Raw genomic sequence first — 16,311 nt, 5'->3', positions numbered from 1 at the left:
AGAACGCTCTGAGCGAGGGGGAAGTGTACTTCGTGGATGGGTCCGCATCGATTGATGTGGACACGGGAGAAAAGCATGTTGGTATGGCGGTGGTGAGATTAGAAGACGGTGAGTATGAAACATTAGTTCAATACCGCCTCCCATCACATTACTCCACACAAGCAGCAGAACTGATTGCGCTCATAGAAGCACTACATGCAGCAAAAGGTTGCGCAGTGACAATATATACAGACTCAGCTTACATGACGACGACAGTACATGGAGGTCTAGCGAGATGGGGGCGGAGGGGATTTCGACGGGCAGACGGAACACCAGTACAGCATGCGGAATTGTTGAAAGAGTTAATTGAGGCCCTACAAAACCCTACTGCAGTAGCAATAGTAAAGTGCCAAGCACATACATCCAACACAGACGTTGTGTCTTTGGGGAACGCGGCAGCGGACGCTGCCGCCAAGGAGGCTTCCTATTTTCAGAAATATGACGCAGGTGAGTACATGTCAAGATTAGTCAGGCGAGTACAAAGGCAGCGAATATGGCAAGGGAAATGTGCACCCAGGAACTACGACTCAGGTATGCTAGAACCCAGGAGCGCAAATAGAGTGTGACATCAAAACCAATATATGAAAAGGGATGTGGGGTAAGCACCTGACCGCGAGGAAAGTCGGCAAGCGCCTTACCCCCAATTGCTGTTACAGGTACTGACAGCGCTAAACCCACGTGGAGGGCAAGCAATGACAGGATCTGTGTACTAACACTCTTGATGGTATTACATAAGGGAACTTAAGAACTGTACTCACGAGGACGAGATAAACCTCTTGAATGTCAGCTAGCCCACGAATCCTGTTGAAGAAACTGGGACCCCGAAAGGCTAGAACAGCAATGGAAGGAAAACTAAATACCTAAGGGGGAATAGTGTTTACAAAATAGTGAGGAAAACATAAGCATTCACACAGGAGCTAGCTACTACCGCACACCACCCCTAATAATCAAAGGGAAAGTAAATGCAGAAGTGCAGTGGAAAACATGGAATGGATCCTCTAGAAAGTAAGGATCAGGAGCAGGGAAAAACGAAATAAACTATGCAAACTTCTCCCTACCCCTCCAAGGAAAAGACAGGAAACTAAACTAAGAGGAAGGCTAAGGCAAATGGGTAACAGCAGCAAAGGACAGAGTCAAAGAAATATAGAACACAGACAAACTGGGCTGCATCTAAAAGGGGAAAGCACTGAGAATTGCTGCCTGCAAACAGAGGAAGACAAAAAGGGAAATCAAGGGAGCAGAAATAAATTAGCGCATGAATCCGAAATTCAGGGCGGAGGAAACAAGAAAACAGGAACAAGGAAGTAGGTACAAAGGCAAGGAACCAGGAACCAGGGACTAGTCAAAAACAGGAACACTGCAAACGATGACCAGCGCTGGACTGAAGTAAGACTGAGGCTTTTAAAGCTGCTTAACGAGCACACGCCTCGGGTGTGCTGATTGCTGCATCTGCCGCCACAGCTGTTACCTATCCTCCACCCAACCTTGTGTTGCAAGGGTGGAGGTGGAGCAGTGGGCCAGGCATTCTGGGAAGCATAGTCATTTGGTTAAAGAAGCATGCTGGCTGCCAAAAACCTGGAATGGATCCGGAAGGGAAGCAGCTGGGAAAATAGGGATTTAGCGCTCCCAAATCATCCCAGCACTGTAGCATAAAGTTCGGAGGAAAAGTCCAGTAGGGAATAAACCCCAAATCATGCCCCCAAATGGTGTGAACGGGAGCGAAGGGAGCGAGTCGTGACAGTATACCCCCTCCTACGGCCGGCTTCGGGTGCCCGCCACCCGCACGAGACATCTTCTTTCCATGATGGGAGTGCTTTTTCTTTGGAGGTGGCACTGATGGAAATGGTGGCCTGTGGGCAAAGGCAGATGGACTTCCATGATAGGAGTGCTTTGTCTTTGGAGGTGGTACTGATGGAAACGGTGGCTTCTGGTGAGGAAGAGACTCATGGTTCGAAGAAAGACATGAAGGACTTGCAGGACCAGAAGCAGAGTTGGAAGGTCCAGGAAGCTCAGTCACTGGGAGTGGACCCTTATAAGTCTTTGAGGAGGGAGGCAGGCTGGTGCAACATGCCTTAGGCAATGGTAGAAGCTCTGTTAGCCTTTCTGCCGAGAGTGGACATGCGGGAGGTGAGGAAAATGCTGGCTTCAGGAAAGGTTTATGCTCAGCCATTAGAGAAGGTGGTGGCTGAGGTAGAGGTTCAGATTTCCTTCTGTCATCCATCTGGGAAAAGGCTTGTGGTTGAAAGTGACTAAGGTTTGACTGCACATGTTCTACGCCTTGGAGACCTGAAAGTCCAATGGGTTGTACAAGGCTAGTACTCCTGGTGACAGTCGTGTAGCCACTTTGTTTCACGTGGGATACAACAGCAGGGATGTTTGGCATACTGATAGGTGTGATAGACGCAGTACTTGGTATTTCAGGCAGACTCGCAGAAGGAGCAATAACAGACACATCTTGAACTGCAGCAGTCATTCCCTTCCTTTGGCTACTAGCACCCGACTGGTGCTTCTTGGCGGAATTCTGTTGCACAAGTCCTGTAGGTAATACGCCGGTCTGCACCACCCCTTGTGCACACCCAAGTGAGTGGTTCTGACTCACCACTTGGTCCAGCTTGATGACTCTGAAGCAGGAGCTGGCAAAAGTCTCAAACTCTGATGCTGCATCTTTAGGAGGCTCTGATGCTAAAGTGAAGCAGTTGGGAGAATCGTCTTGTGGAAAAGGCAGGCATTCTGGTGCTCCTCCTGAAGCAAAAGAAAGGCAGGCTAGACGTTCATCGACTGTAAATGGTTGGGATTCAGGAGGAATCGCTGGAGCAGAAGAAAATACAGCAGAATCTGATGGTGTAGACAGGTATACCTCTGATATTGGCAGCGAGGCTATGCAGGATGCAGGCGTCTCATGAACTGAAGGCAAATACTCAGTATACTCCGGGACTGAAGACATGCTCTTTTGATGGACTACCGGAGGCTCTAAAACTGAAGGATGATCTGCAGGATGAGTCACTGTAGCTGAAGACAGGCAGGTCAGGGGAAACCTTGAGGCTGAAGGCATGCAAGCTGGAGCAATCTCGGTTGCTGGATACAAACATGTCCAGGTCTTTGGGACTGGCTCTTGAGTAAATGGCAGACATGGCAGCGGTTCATTGGTTGAAGACAGGTGTGCCAATGATGACTGCAGGGCTGTGGATTGAATCATAGAAGAGTCAATGGTTGTAGGAGGACAGACAGAAGTCTCAGAAGTTGACAGACCCATCGGTGGCTCAGGAATGAAGGGCACCTTTAGGGCAGTAGACTCCTTGGCACCAGTAACCAAAGACTGAGCTGTACCCTTGCAGTCCCTTTCTTTAGTGGGTGACACAGAGTCTTTTTCTTTGTAGAAGTCAAAATCAATCAGTGGAATCACCATAGTAAAGTCTCTGTTAATCAGGATTTCGTCTATTGTCCATTCCTCTGTTTTAGCTTCTGAAAGAGGCAGATTATCAATCAACAGTTCAGGAACCGCCTGACGGTTCTTTGGTTCAGTATACTGTGGAATGAGTCCATCAGAACATGAAATCTGTACTGTCTCTGACTGTTCGTATTGATCAGAAGTGGCAGAAGGAAGAGTGAACCCAGAGGTAACATTGTTTTCCACATCAGCTTTAACATCTACTTCAGTCTCAGCAGCTGTATCAAGAGCAGGGCCTAAGCCTACGGTAGTGACTGAATCTGTGTATGCCACCATTGTGGATTGTGTTTGGAAATCAGAAGCTTGTATGTGTGCTAGCTCAGAATTATGACAAACTGCTACACAGGGTATTTTTGGTAAAGGAGTGGCTTGTAACTCTTCGGCTAACTGCAATCCCTGATAAACAGCAGAACAATTGTTAGAACCTGTGCCTAGATTAAGCGCTGTGCTAGACGAAAGACCTTCACTCCCAATAGATCTAACATATCGACAAATATCATGGTTTACCAAAGTCTCTGCACTCAGGGGCTGAACAATGTTCACTTCCTCCACATCAACAGATAAAGTCTGAGGTGTATTAAGTAAAGAGTGTAAGGTTTTATTTTCCTCTTGTGCAGAAATGAGTTCTTGTCTTAACTCCTCAAGTTTAGCTCTTAGCATGCCCTGCATTAACTGTACATCACTATCAGTAGGCACAGGGGGAAGCATAGTGGCATCAGGGCTGGATCCTGCACTAGCAATCTGGATGTGCATCGATTGTACATTGTCCTCTACTGCTTGCGGGTTCTGTGATTTATAGTTTATCTTTCCAACTTGGTCTGTGTTTCCCTTAAACAAACTATTGACATTAGACCTCTTGGCATTAGGGAATACAGTATGTACCTGTGCAACAGAGTATGCGTTAGACTGAGGGTAGAAAACAGAAGTTATGCAAGAAACCCCTCCATTCTGTATGTTGGTATCATGAAACTGTTCTGTCTGAGGTGAAGCACAACTGGAATCATGGGGTTCAACAACAGAGGTACTCTCGTATAATAAGTCTAACAGTGTGTTGTTTTCTGCGGCTAAGGCTTGTGCTGACATAGAATCGGGATCAAAACCAAAGATAGAACTAGGATCAGGCCATGTAGGATGTGCCATCCTATGGGAAAAATACTTTGCACGTAAATGCCCATTCGTGACAAGGAGTTCATTGGAGTCAGATCTAGTGATTTGATTGTTACAGGTAAATGTAGGGGAAGCTTTCTGTACAAACTTGTTAGAGGCCTTGCTGCCTTTCTTTCTTAAACTTGCCATATTCAATGGGAATTTTGGGCTGGTCATACTGTCAAGATTAGTCAGGCGAGTACAAAGGCAGCGAATATGGCAAGGGAAATGTGCACCCAGGAACTACGACTCAGGTATGCTAGAACCCAGGAGCGCAAATAGAGTGTGACATCAAAACCAATATATGAAAAGGGATGTGGGGTAAGCACCTGACCGCGAGGAAAGTCGGCAAGCGCCTTACCCCCAATTGCTGTTACAGGTACTGACAGCGCTAAACCCACGTGGAGGGCAAGCAATGACAGGATCTGTGTACTAACACTCTTGATGGTATTACATAAGGGAACTTAAGAACTGTACTCACGAGGACGAGATAAACCTCTTGAATGTCAGCTAGCCCACGAATCCTGTTGAAGAAACTGGGACCCCGAAAGGCTAGAACAGCAATGGAAGGAAAACTAAATACCTAAGTGGGAATAGTGTTTACAAAATAGTGAGGAAAACATAAGCATTCACACAGGAGCTAGCTACTACCGCACACCACCCCTAATAATCAAAGGGAAAATAAATGCAGAAGTGCAGTGGAAAACATGGAATGGATCCTCTAGAAAGTAAGGATCAGGAGCAGGGAAAAACGAAATAAACTATGCAAACTTCTCCCTACCCCTCCAAGGAAAAGACAGGAAACTAAACTAAGAGGAAGGCTAAGGCAAATGGGTAACAGCAGCAAAGGACAGAGTCAAAGAAATATAGAACACAGACAAACTGGGCTGCATCTAAAAGGGGAAAGCACTGAGAATTGCTGCCTGCAAACAGAGGAAGACAAAAAGGGAAATCAAGGGAGCAGAAATAAATTAGCGCATGAATCCGAAATTCAGGGCGGAGGAAACAAGAAAACAGGAACAGGGAAGTAGGTACAAAGGCAAGGAACCAGGAACCAGGGACTAGTCAAAAACAGGAACACTGCAAACGATGACCAGCGCTGGACTGAAGTAAGACTGAGGCTTTTAAAGCTGCTTAACGAGCACACGCCTCGGGTGTGCTGATTGCTGCATCTGCCGCCACAGCTGTTACCTATCCTCCACCCAACCTTGTGTTGCAAGGGTGGAGGTGGAGCAGTGGGCCAGGCATTCTGGGAAGCATAGTCATTTGGTTAAAGAAGCATGCTGGCTGCCAAAAACCTGGAATGGATCCGGAAGGGAAGCAGCTGGGAAAATAGGGATTTAGCGCTCCCAAATCATCCCAGCACTGTAGCATAAAGTTCGGAGGAAAAGTCCAGTAGGGAATAAACCCCAAATCATGCCCCCAAATGGTGTGAACGGGAGCGAAGGGAGCGAGTCGTGACAGTACATGCTTCAGCATAAGAGAAACGAAGAGCTCCCAGAAGCATGATGCCCATATCACAAATACTAGAACTACAGGAAGGAGCTAGTGAAGACGAAAAATTGATGTGGACAAAACGAGGGTGCAGCAAGTCGGGAACCGACTTGCTGTGGCGGCAAAATAACTCAGGAAAAGTAGTAATGCCAATCCAGTTACTAGAAATTGCGTTTCAACAACTACACTTCCCTGCACATAATACCAAACAGCACATTGCGGCAGAAATACAAGAAGAATGGTTCGTGCCCTGTCTCCAGGAGCACATATCTCGATTAGCAATGGAATGCACAACATGTCAGATCTACAATTCAGGAATGACATTATGCACGCTCCGGGGAACAATTCCTAAACCCATTGGTCCATTCAGAGAACTGCATATAGATTACGCAGACATGGGGGAAAGGTGTAATGGCGCACGGTACATGATCGTGGTTGTGTGCCCATTCTCAAGGTGGGTGGAAGCTGGACCATGTGCACGGCCTGATGCCAAAAGCGCCGCCAAGTTCCTAGTGAGGGAAATATTCCTGCGCTGGGGAATTTGTGACGTGATTCGCTCAGACAATGGCACTCATTTTGTAAATGAACTTTTCAAGGAAGTAACTGCATTATTGGGAATAAAACACAAATTGTGTTCGATTTATCATCCTCAAAGTAATGGCGTAGTGGAAAAGATGAACGGACTGCTAAAGGGCAGGCTATCCAAACTCTGCTTTTCATTGAAAAAGAACTGGATCTACTGTCTGCCCCTTGCGCTATTTGAATTGAGAAATCAGCCAAGTAAAGATCACCATTTGTCCCCGCACGAAATCGTGACTGGGAGACGAATGCAGACAGCACACTCCCCGCTGCGCGAACACTCAGAGGCACACAGAAGCGCCGCGATATTAGGAGAAGAATTCACGGACTATTTGAAAAAACTAACAAGGGCAGCGCGCGTAATATCACGGCAGCTCTCCCCACCCTTCACTAGAGAGGAGGGAAACATAACAGGGTCTGTCACAGAACATGAGCAGCAGCTACAGCTGATGCCAGGCGAACTAATCTATGTCAGGAGTTTTGTGCTTCGATGGAATGCACCACGGTTCCACGGCCCATACGAGGTAGTGTTCTGCACACCCACAGCAGTAAAAGTGAAGGGCTTGCGGTACTGGATACACTTGACAGATGTGCGAAGAGCTTATAATAATGTGCAAGAGGAGGCAGATGAGGAGGCACAGACAACAGCAACCAATTTAACTGAACAAAATGTCTGAACATCGACTTGTGTGTGTGTGCGTCAGCAATGAACACGAATGGGAAAGTGACTGATGAAGTATGGTTGCATTCTCTTGTTTATTTGTTTTTTTTGTGTTCTATCCTATCATGTGACTGATGAAATGATCAAATTATAACTTGTTAACACCCTTGTCTGTGAATTCCCCTCCCTACAACCCTACCCGTTTCCATTACCCGTCAACATATAACGGCCCTAATGGTGCCAACAAAATGTTTACATGCATGCACTTAATGCACTTTTATATCTCAAACAGGAACTAACATGGCATCTAACAGGCAGCCTGCAACGGATAGAATTAGCAGAATGAGAGAATTATTAAATGAGAGATGTAGATATTCGTAAGAGTGCGGATTATCTGTGTGCATTACGATGTTTTTTATGCTAATGTTTGGCCTGGTTACATATTGGTTTGTCGCGTTCATCTCTATCGAGATGAACGAGGGGGGAGGGATTAACAGTACTGGGATCAACAGCACCACTGGGACCAATGTAACTACAAGTGTCAATACGAGAGAAGGTGATTTTCTGGTATGGGATGGAACTAAACTTGTATGGGGTTATCACACCACACCATCCAATGCTGTCATATCAGAAAAGAAAGAGCCACAGGGTGGAATGCAAAACAACACAGTGTCTCCACCAGTGATGTATAGGTATAATGCTTGCAGCTTAAATGACCGAAATCCGTCTGCAATATCGTGGTTGTATGATACCCCCACCAGTCAACCTGCCCCCGTCTTAAAAAACAACCTGCAAGATAAACTCAGGGACGAAAAGGAAAAGATGATAGCAGCACACGAAATTTTATACGATGAATGAGCCACGGGGGGCGGCAATGAGAAAGGGGGGTCTATTTTATCCTTCGCCCAGGAAGTTGGGAAGTACATGAGGAACAAGAACAACAGACGAAAGAGGGAAGCAGGGAGGAGGAAGTATGATGAGTACTATGGGTTAGGTCTAGATAAGATGGAAGACCCACGACATCCCCACCAAACAAATAAGTGGTATGCAGATATGAGTGCCACAGCTAAACAAACAACAAACGAGAGCTGTTCTGTCTGCTCCCTCATCCCTCACGCTTCAGGTACACCCAAAGTGTTGTTACCCAAAGAGTTGCCAATTATAGATGCCCAATGTCTCCTTCATCTCACGTTATGCAGGATTAAGAACACCTTCCAGGCACACGAAGTTACTTTTCAAATGCTGCAGAACGAGAAAACATGCTACCCAAAAACGGCAGGGGTAGTATGTTTGAAAGAACCATTTTTTGTAATACAAGGGACACTTTTTCTGATAACAAGTGGAAGGATGAAGAAGTAATGTGCAAAGCGGAAGCACTGAGAGGTGTGGCACCAGAGAAATTGCAGTGGATAGAAGAAACATGCACACCAGTGTGGAAAGAACACATTTCAAAACTAACTTGGGTAACCGCCATCGAAAAACCTTTCAAACTACAGAGCGAAATAGACTATGAACTGTGTTTTAAAGGAGAGGGGAAGACCTCCATGGGAACAAACAAGAACTGTAACAAGACCCTCACCATCCCAGATCTGAGAAAAGGGACAGCGGCCCTTATGGACACGTACTGGGTATGCGGCAACCAGGCATACCTACACCTCCCCCCGTCGTGGAGTGGCAGCTGCTCAATGGCCACTCTGCACTCAGCCCTAATGGTAATACCAGAAAGCCACATTGACGGGAACAACAAGACACCGGAACGCCGGCAACAGAGTGCAGCCCAGCCAACTGCGGAGTCACAAATGTATGTCCTGTCTTCCCGAAACAAGGGAGAAATGCTGAACCGTAACAGACGTGCATCAAACTACATATCAAAGGAATCATCAGAACTATTGGCTCAGATCCCAGATAAATATCGATTATTTAGTTCAGCAGAAACATTCTTTGCCTCACTTGTCTCAAGTGTCCAAGCAAGAGCAAACGCAAAATGGCTCCAGATAACACGATGGGAATTGATTCAGCTGGCGAACGACACTGAAGAAGGATTTAACGTAATAAAAGTGGAACTAAGAGCTTTACGACTGATGACCATGCAAAACAGGTATGTCCTGGACCTGTTGACGGCGATGGATGGAGGTGTTTGCCGAAAAATCGGAAGTGCCTGCTGCACTTTCGTACCTTCCGAAGACGCAGAAAATGGCTCCCTGTCCCATGTGATCGGAGCCGTCCACAACCTAGGAGAAAAAATGAAAATGGAAGGCGGAGCAGAAGACAGTACATGGTTCGATAACATCTTCTCCTGGGTCCCCTCATGGCTTGGAACAACTGTGAAGTTTTTGATGCCAGCTGTGGTGTTCCTCCTTTTAATTCTTTGCCTGTGCCAGGTGGGTCTTCGAGTTTGTGCTAACGCAGTACCAAATGGTGCAATGATGATGGTGACAATGGGCAACACCCGTGGGACAATACAAAACATGCAGGAAGTACAGGTCCAAACAGGAACAGATGACACACCAAGATATCAGCTAGTGCCTATCTATCACGACCAAGATATCATAGATAAAGCATGGCACACCACCATTAGAGAGCCCCGTGTATTAGAATGGTACCAGGAGGTGTGGGTAGACTTGGCGGGAGATGGCGGATGTATCTACCTGACTTGTACCCCAGATGAATATGCCAGAAGAGGGGAAAGCTTACGGGGGGTGTGCAGAGCATGGATGCCCATAAAAGGCACACCTGCATGGGACGAGGCAGTGATGGACGAAGTGGAGTGTAGAAGGTTGGAGGAGTTAAAGTATTCGTTACTTAAGTAACGAAAGGGGGAAAATGTAGGGGAGGAGTGGTCCAAAAGACCCCCCCCTTGCCTACATCTCCACCCCGGGTGAGGGCCATGGCTCATCGGGCGTTCCCTCCTACCACCAGGGCCCAGGTGGTGGATGGCTCACCTGCTGAAGACATTGCCCGCACGTATTAAATTTAGCTAGGCCTCAGAAACTATTTCGGGTTTGCTAAAAGATGGTGTGAGCTCAGCGCGCTGTAGCGCGGCCCCCACCTCCGGAAAGTTTCAGTCCTCCCTGTCTCCGCAGCACCATGGTAGATCCGCTGCAAGCCCGTTCCCACGAACAAGACGGGCATGATCTAGCGTAATACATTAACAGTGTAACAGTTCACCTTCCGCAGTGTATCGCTGCTCCCACAATGACCCGGTCAGCAAGGCCGGGGCGATGGGAAGATCTTTAGAATGGTCATCTGCTGAAAGCAGACAGGTACCCAAATATGAATGTAAGAAACCACTTTTAACACATGTATCCTCTCCATACAACCACTCTTACTAAAGAAATCTGTGAAATTGTGTAATTATCGTACATGACACCAGCCGTGAAGGACCCACACCCCTGCAGGGGTGTGCAAATGTTAAAAGCATTTCCGGGGGATTATTCTTCATAAGTATCACTGAAAGCCCCACGCCCCGCGGTCCCGCACCACAACCGAACTGATGCTGCTAGAGTACACAAGAAAACGAATGTAACCATACCAAGGACACATGTGAAGAGTGTGCGGGAATGCACTCGTCACACGTGTATGTCTAGGCCCCTCATGTGCCACCTCCGCCACGTACAGTGGCGGGTTACTTTCTATGTACTCCACCAACCCTAATACTACCTCACTCACTGCAAATGTATATGCATATAACTAAATACTGTAGTTGTTAAAACATAGTGTATGAATAAGGTGCTCAGACTGGGTATAATCGAGACACATACAGCAAAAGTTTAAATGCATGTTTCAAAATGATTTGAATAAGTATTATAGAGTGTTCAAATGTTTGTGAAGTTTTTACCTAAAATCGGCAACACACGAGGGAGATACCTTTGTGAAATACGTGCAAGGCCATTCCCCCTCCCACCTTGCGAAGGCTGCCAAGGCATGAGAGCAGAGGCCCGCGCTGCGCTACTCCGCCTCCCCCAACCAGACTGGAGCCGCTTCAAAGATTTGTAGCCCCCTCTGCAGCACCCAAGGCCGCGGCCCGCCACCTGCATTATTTACAGCACAGCAGTAAACCTCTGCCTGAACACACGCTTCCAAAAGGCGCCCCCCCGTAAGCCCCACAACCCACCGGATCATCTTAGTCTTATGGCCCTGTGCAATCAGGACACCCAACACTTTGACAACACACAGCGGAACATCCATAACAACTTCTAACAAGGCAGAAAGACCTGTACCGCCCGTCCCAGGCCCTGAAGCTTAGCCCCTCGACCTATAGCCCTGGTCAACAGGACACTGGTAACCATGTCCTGACGTATTACCTCCAGACCCCTCACAAGGTACATTCCTCCTGTGTTGCATTAACCTGTAGAATAACCTATTGGAAGATTTACTAAAAAAGATAATATTGCAATGACTGAATGACTGCGGTGTGCATGGCCCAGGGCAAATAAGTCAGGAAAGGACATTCATCTCTGACACTGGCCACGATGGCACAACAACACCGGCCGGACGAACCCAGCCAACCTGCCAGGCCCAGCCCAACCCGCGAGGCTGACCAGTGACGTCTTCCAGCCAAAGCCAACCACATCGCAGCAGCACCTATAGTTAGTCGTCGCCACCCAATCCCATTGAACTTGTGCCCCCTATAGTGTGTAGGTTCTTATGACGTTTTTTGTAAATATATACGCCTGTCTTTGCTATTGTCAGACAGAGCGCTCTCGGAGTTTTGCAGAGTTCTTTGCATGCCCTATTCTAATCGATAAACTCCCATTTAAGCTCACCCGCACTCTGTCCTGGCTTTATTCCCGATTTGGGAGAGTCCTTTATTGTCTCTCATTGCGGGGAGGATCGTGCTGGTTGGGGACGCATGCCTTCAGTTTCTAGAGTACCTCCTCCAGATTGGCTGCTGTTACTGCTTCGTCCATCGCCCTCCATAGCTTTTCCCGGTCATTGTTCATCCAATCCCTCACTATCCTTATCTGCGTTGCCATAAAGTATACCTTAAGGTCCCGCTCCCCCATTCCAGCTCTATTTCTGGGCATCATCATAACCCTTCTAGCTATCCTTGGTCTTTTGTTGTTCCAAATAAACCTCCCGTATATTTTTGGACTGCCCGAAAGAAAGAGGCAGGAATAGGGATGGGGAGGGTCGCAAAATAATACAACAGTTGTGGTAGAATCACCATCTATAGAACGTTGATCATACCCATCTAGGTTATTAGGTTATTGTTAGTGCGCCACAGTCAACCAGTTTGTTCTTCAGTAATTCTAACCATGGGAGGTAGTTGGCTCCATAGAACTCATTCAGGGTTCTGGTTAACGTCATTCCTAGGTAGGTTATGGATTTATCCACCCATTTGTATGGGGATGAAGCCTTCATCCCTTCTTCCATCTCTCTTGGAATTGTGAGATGCAAGATTTCTGTTTTTTGGGATATTATTTTCAGGCCAGCCATCCCCCCGAACCGTAAGATCTCCTAATTATCTTCATTAGTTGCCCATTTCCTCCCACTACTGCAACCAATGGTACCTGTGTAGAACACGGAGTTGGGTTCTCTATGACCTGACAAGCTCTTCGCCATACCTTCCATCCCAGTACCAGCATCTTTGAGCGCTCTTTCAATTCAGTTTTGGGCAGCCATATCATTTCTTTTAAAAAGAACGGGGCACACTCCAATCTCAGCAATCTTGATTCTGAGGTTGGGTCTTCTGATAGCCACTTGACCACATATTGCAGTTGACTAGCTAGGTAATAGATCTCATAGCTCGGCAGTTTTATACCCACCTCATCATGCGCATTCTGCAGCTTCCAGAGGGCTAGTCTATTCCTAGTCCCGTGCCATAGGAAATCTCTGCATATGCTTTGTAGTTTGATAAACAATAGCCTTGGTATCAAGTATGGGATATTCCCGAAAAAATGTAATAGTCTTGGCAATACCACCATCTTCAACAGCGCACCTCTTCCCATCATTGCCAAGGGGAGCTTCGACCAGACCCTCATGCTATTTTCAATGTTCTTTACCACTGTCTCAGTGTTATACTGTTGTTCTGCCTCTACTGTATGGTAGAGGTCTATCCCCAAATATCTAAACGTGCTTGACTCCCATGGTATTTGCAGGATTGGTAGTTGATCTTGTGGGACTCATACATACCTCCCTAATGGGAATATGCATTATTTTTTGGGGTTCACCGCAATTCCTGACAGCGCTGCAAACCGCTCCATCACTTCTAGGATATATTGGAGATTCTCTTCAGGGTATCTTATGTACAGCAGCATATCATCTGCATATAGCGAGACTAAATGCGGCTCCCCTTTTATGCTAATCCCTATTTCTTCATACTGCTGCCTCAGGTATATCGCCAGGGGCTCCAGTGCTAAAATGTATAGCATCAGAGACCATGGGCATCCTTGCCTAGTACCACTATTCAGTTGCCACCTTTCTGAGATAATCGCTCCCATTTTAACTCTAGCTAGCGGTGCACTATACAGCAATTTAACCCACTTGAGGGACCCTGGCCCTATACCATAGCTGTGATGGTATAAATGTGAAACATGATTCTCCGAATTTTCCACAAATACCTCCATCCATTGCTGTGATCATGTCAAGCACATGTCTGTTCTGGAGGGTCATCAGTATAACCGCTCTCAGCTCTTCTTTGATCACATTGAATCCTTTTATTGTGGTGTTGATGGTCTGCAGTAACTCCCATCTGGTTATCTGCAACCATTTAGCATTCACTCCAATTTGGATGTGTGGCAGGAGCATTGTGGTGAATACTTTTGAAGTGAGGCTGAACAGCCTGTGTTCGTATGGAATCGCATAGAATGCTTCTTCTGATTTGGCAGAAAAGTAGTTTTCTCTCTGCATTCTGGATATCAGTTCTGCGGATCTCCTCCTTCTCAGATGAGCATCTGCTTTCGGGAAGCTGTCCAGATTCAGATCGTTTTTTGGAATCACCAATGCGGGAACATGGACAGTGACCAATGTACATATGCCCCCCTACTTTCTTGGCAGTCTTATGTATGCTTTGGATCCACACGCCCAATAGCGGTCCATCAGGACTGCGGTTCCTTGTGCCATTCCTGGTGCCTCATATATTCCTCCACAGTTTTGATTTTCCCCCATTTTTCTTGTACCATTATTTCCGAAGCACAGTTTTGGGTTCTCCAACGGTACTATTTTCAGGGGTCCTCCTCTGTCTTCGACCCATGTTAACAGCTTTGCCAATTTTGGCCATAGAGGTTTACATAACCTCTGTGAGTTTTCTACTGCTTCCTTGCAGGCTCCAAGGACCATCCAAGCTTGGCAGATTACTACTCCTTCTTCCCATCCGTCTGGGGAAACCACTGACTCCCAGATCTGCATTTGGCCTCTGTTCTTCCAAATTTGAGCCTCTTCTGCAGTTTTTCCTTGGATGTTCAGTCTTGGGCTTATTTCCCAGCTAATTCTTGATCCTTTGACGTCAGGGTTTTCATATCTAATAATGTGATTCTTGGTGTGCGCCCTGTTTCTTGTTTTGATGTCCTGGACAAAACCGTCTTCATCTGGGAAGTCTTTTTCGTTGGCCCATATCAGTGAGGCGTCTCTTCCCATAAACTGCCCTCTGGTGTTGCACAATGCTACGTGTGACATGCAGTGTGCCATGGGGACGTCGACTTCTACTGCAACAAAGATTTTGGACTTGCCCATGCTATATGGCAGGAGTGCACAGACAAAACATTCTCCTTCTGATTGTCTTCGTCCAACTTCCTTCATGTGCTGGTACCATATGTTGTTTCCAAGATGGGCTGTGCTGTCCAGGTAGTCGTTTAGTTCAGTGTCCGTTTCATATGGGCTTCTCTTGATTCTTAATGTTTTTCTGTAGTTGGCCAACACTATGGGCCTCATTACGACCCTGGCGGAACGGGTTAAATGGCGCCGTAAAAGGTGACGGCGCCGTTCAGCCCGTTCCTCCACATTACGAGGTACCCTTGCGGGACACGTTAAGCACACCTGGGAAAACCAGGCGTGCTTACCGGGTCCCGCGAAGGGAAGAGGGAGCAAACAACGTGCCATCTCGTTATGACCTGTTGTTTGCTCCCTCTCCCATTCCCATTCAGCCCTATGAGGGCTGAAATGGGAATGGGGAAGGACCGTGTCCGGGTCCTTGAGGGAGGAATTACCGGGCCATCCGAACTCGGAATGGCCCGGTAAATCTTCATTCCGAGGACCCGGACACGGATGCGATTTCGGCGGCAGCCATGCCGCCAATAGCGGCATGGCTACCAGCCGAACTCGTAATGAGGGCCTATGTCTCTGAATGCGTCTGTACTGCTCTTTCGTTCAGGCAAGCTCTCGGGTGTTATCCTTGGTGGGGCAGGTCTCACTTCCTGCACTGTCATAGTAGAGGAAGGGCTTGCATTTCTTTTCTTTCCCTTGTACACTCTGTTGTAGAACTCTTCCCACCACCATTGGCTCGTTATCTTCCCAACGTGTGTTGGCATTGTAGGCCTGTTGCTTATCTCTGGCGTTGGAGCAGACGTGCTCGTTATTACAGGTTCAGTGGTTTTCTTGCTCAACTCCTCATGTAGTTTCTTTGCTCTACGTATGAGCGGGAACACATACTTGACTACCGCATGCGTTTTCTCAGTGATTTCTTTTGCGGCTTTCTCCGTTTCATTGAGTGATTGTGCTATCTCACTTCGGTTTGGTTTCTCACTTTGCTCCCTGCTTTCTGGAGCTGCTTGTTCCACCAGGGATTTCTCCCTTTCAGTTAGTTTGGCCTGCGGTTTTGTAGCCATTGACACTTGCCCTTGTTTGTGTGCACTCAGTGTATGGGTGCGTGCCGTGGACAGTGCTATGTTATCATTCATTCCGTGCTGACCCTGTCTCCAGCCTTTCTTACCATTCAGTACTTCAAGTGTGTATGTGTTGCTGCTAATTACATTCAACTGTAAATCGTTTGTTTCATCAACAGTTT

Source organism: Ambystoma mexicanum, chromosome 3q (genome assembly GCF_040938575.1).
Source record: "Ambystoma mexicanum isolate Mex_15411 chromosome 3q, UKY_AmexF1_1, whole genome shotgun sequence".
Taxonomy (NCBI): Eukaryota; Metazoa; Chordata; class Amphibia; order Caudata; family Ambystomatidae; genus Ambystoma; species Ambystoma mexicanum.
This window is presented reverse-complemented; position numbering follows the sequence as displayed.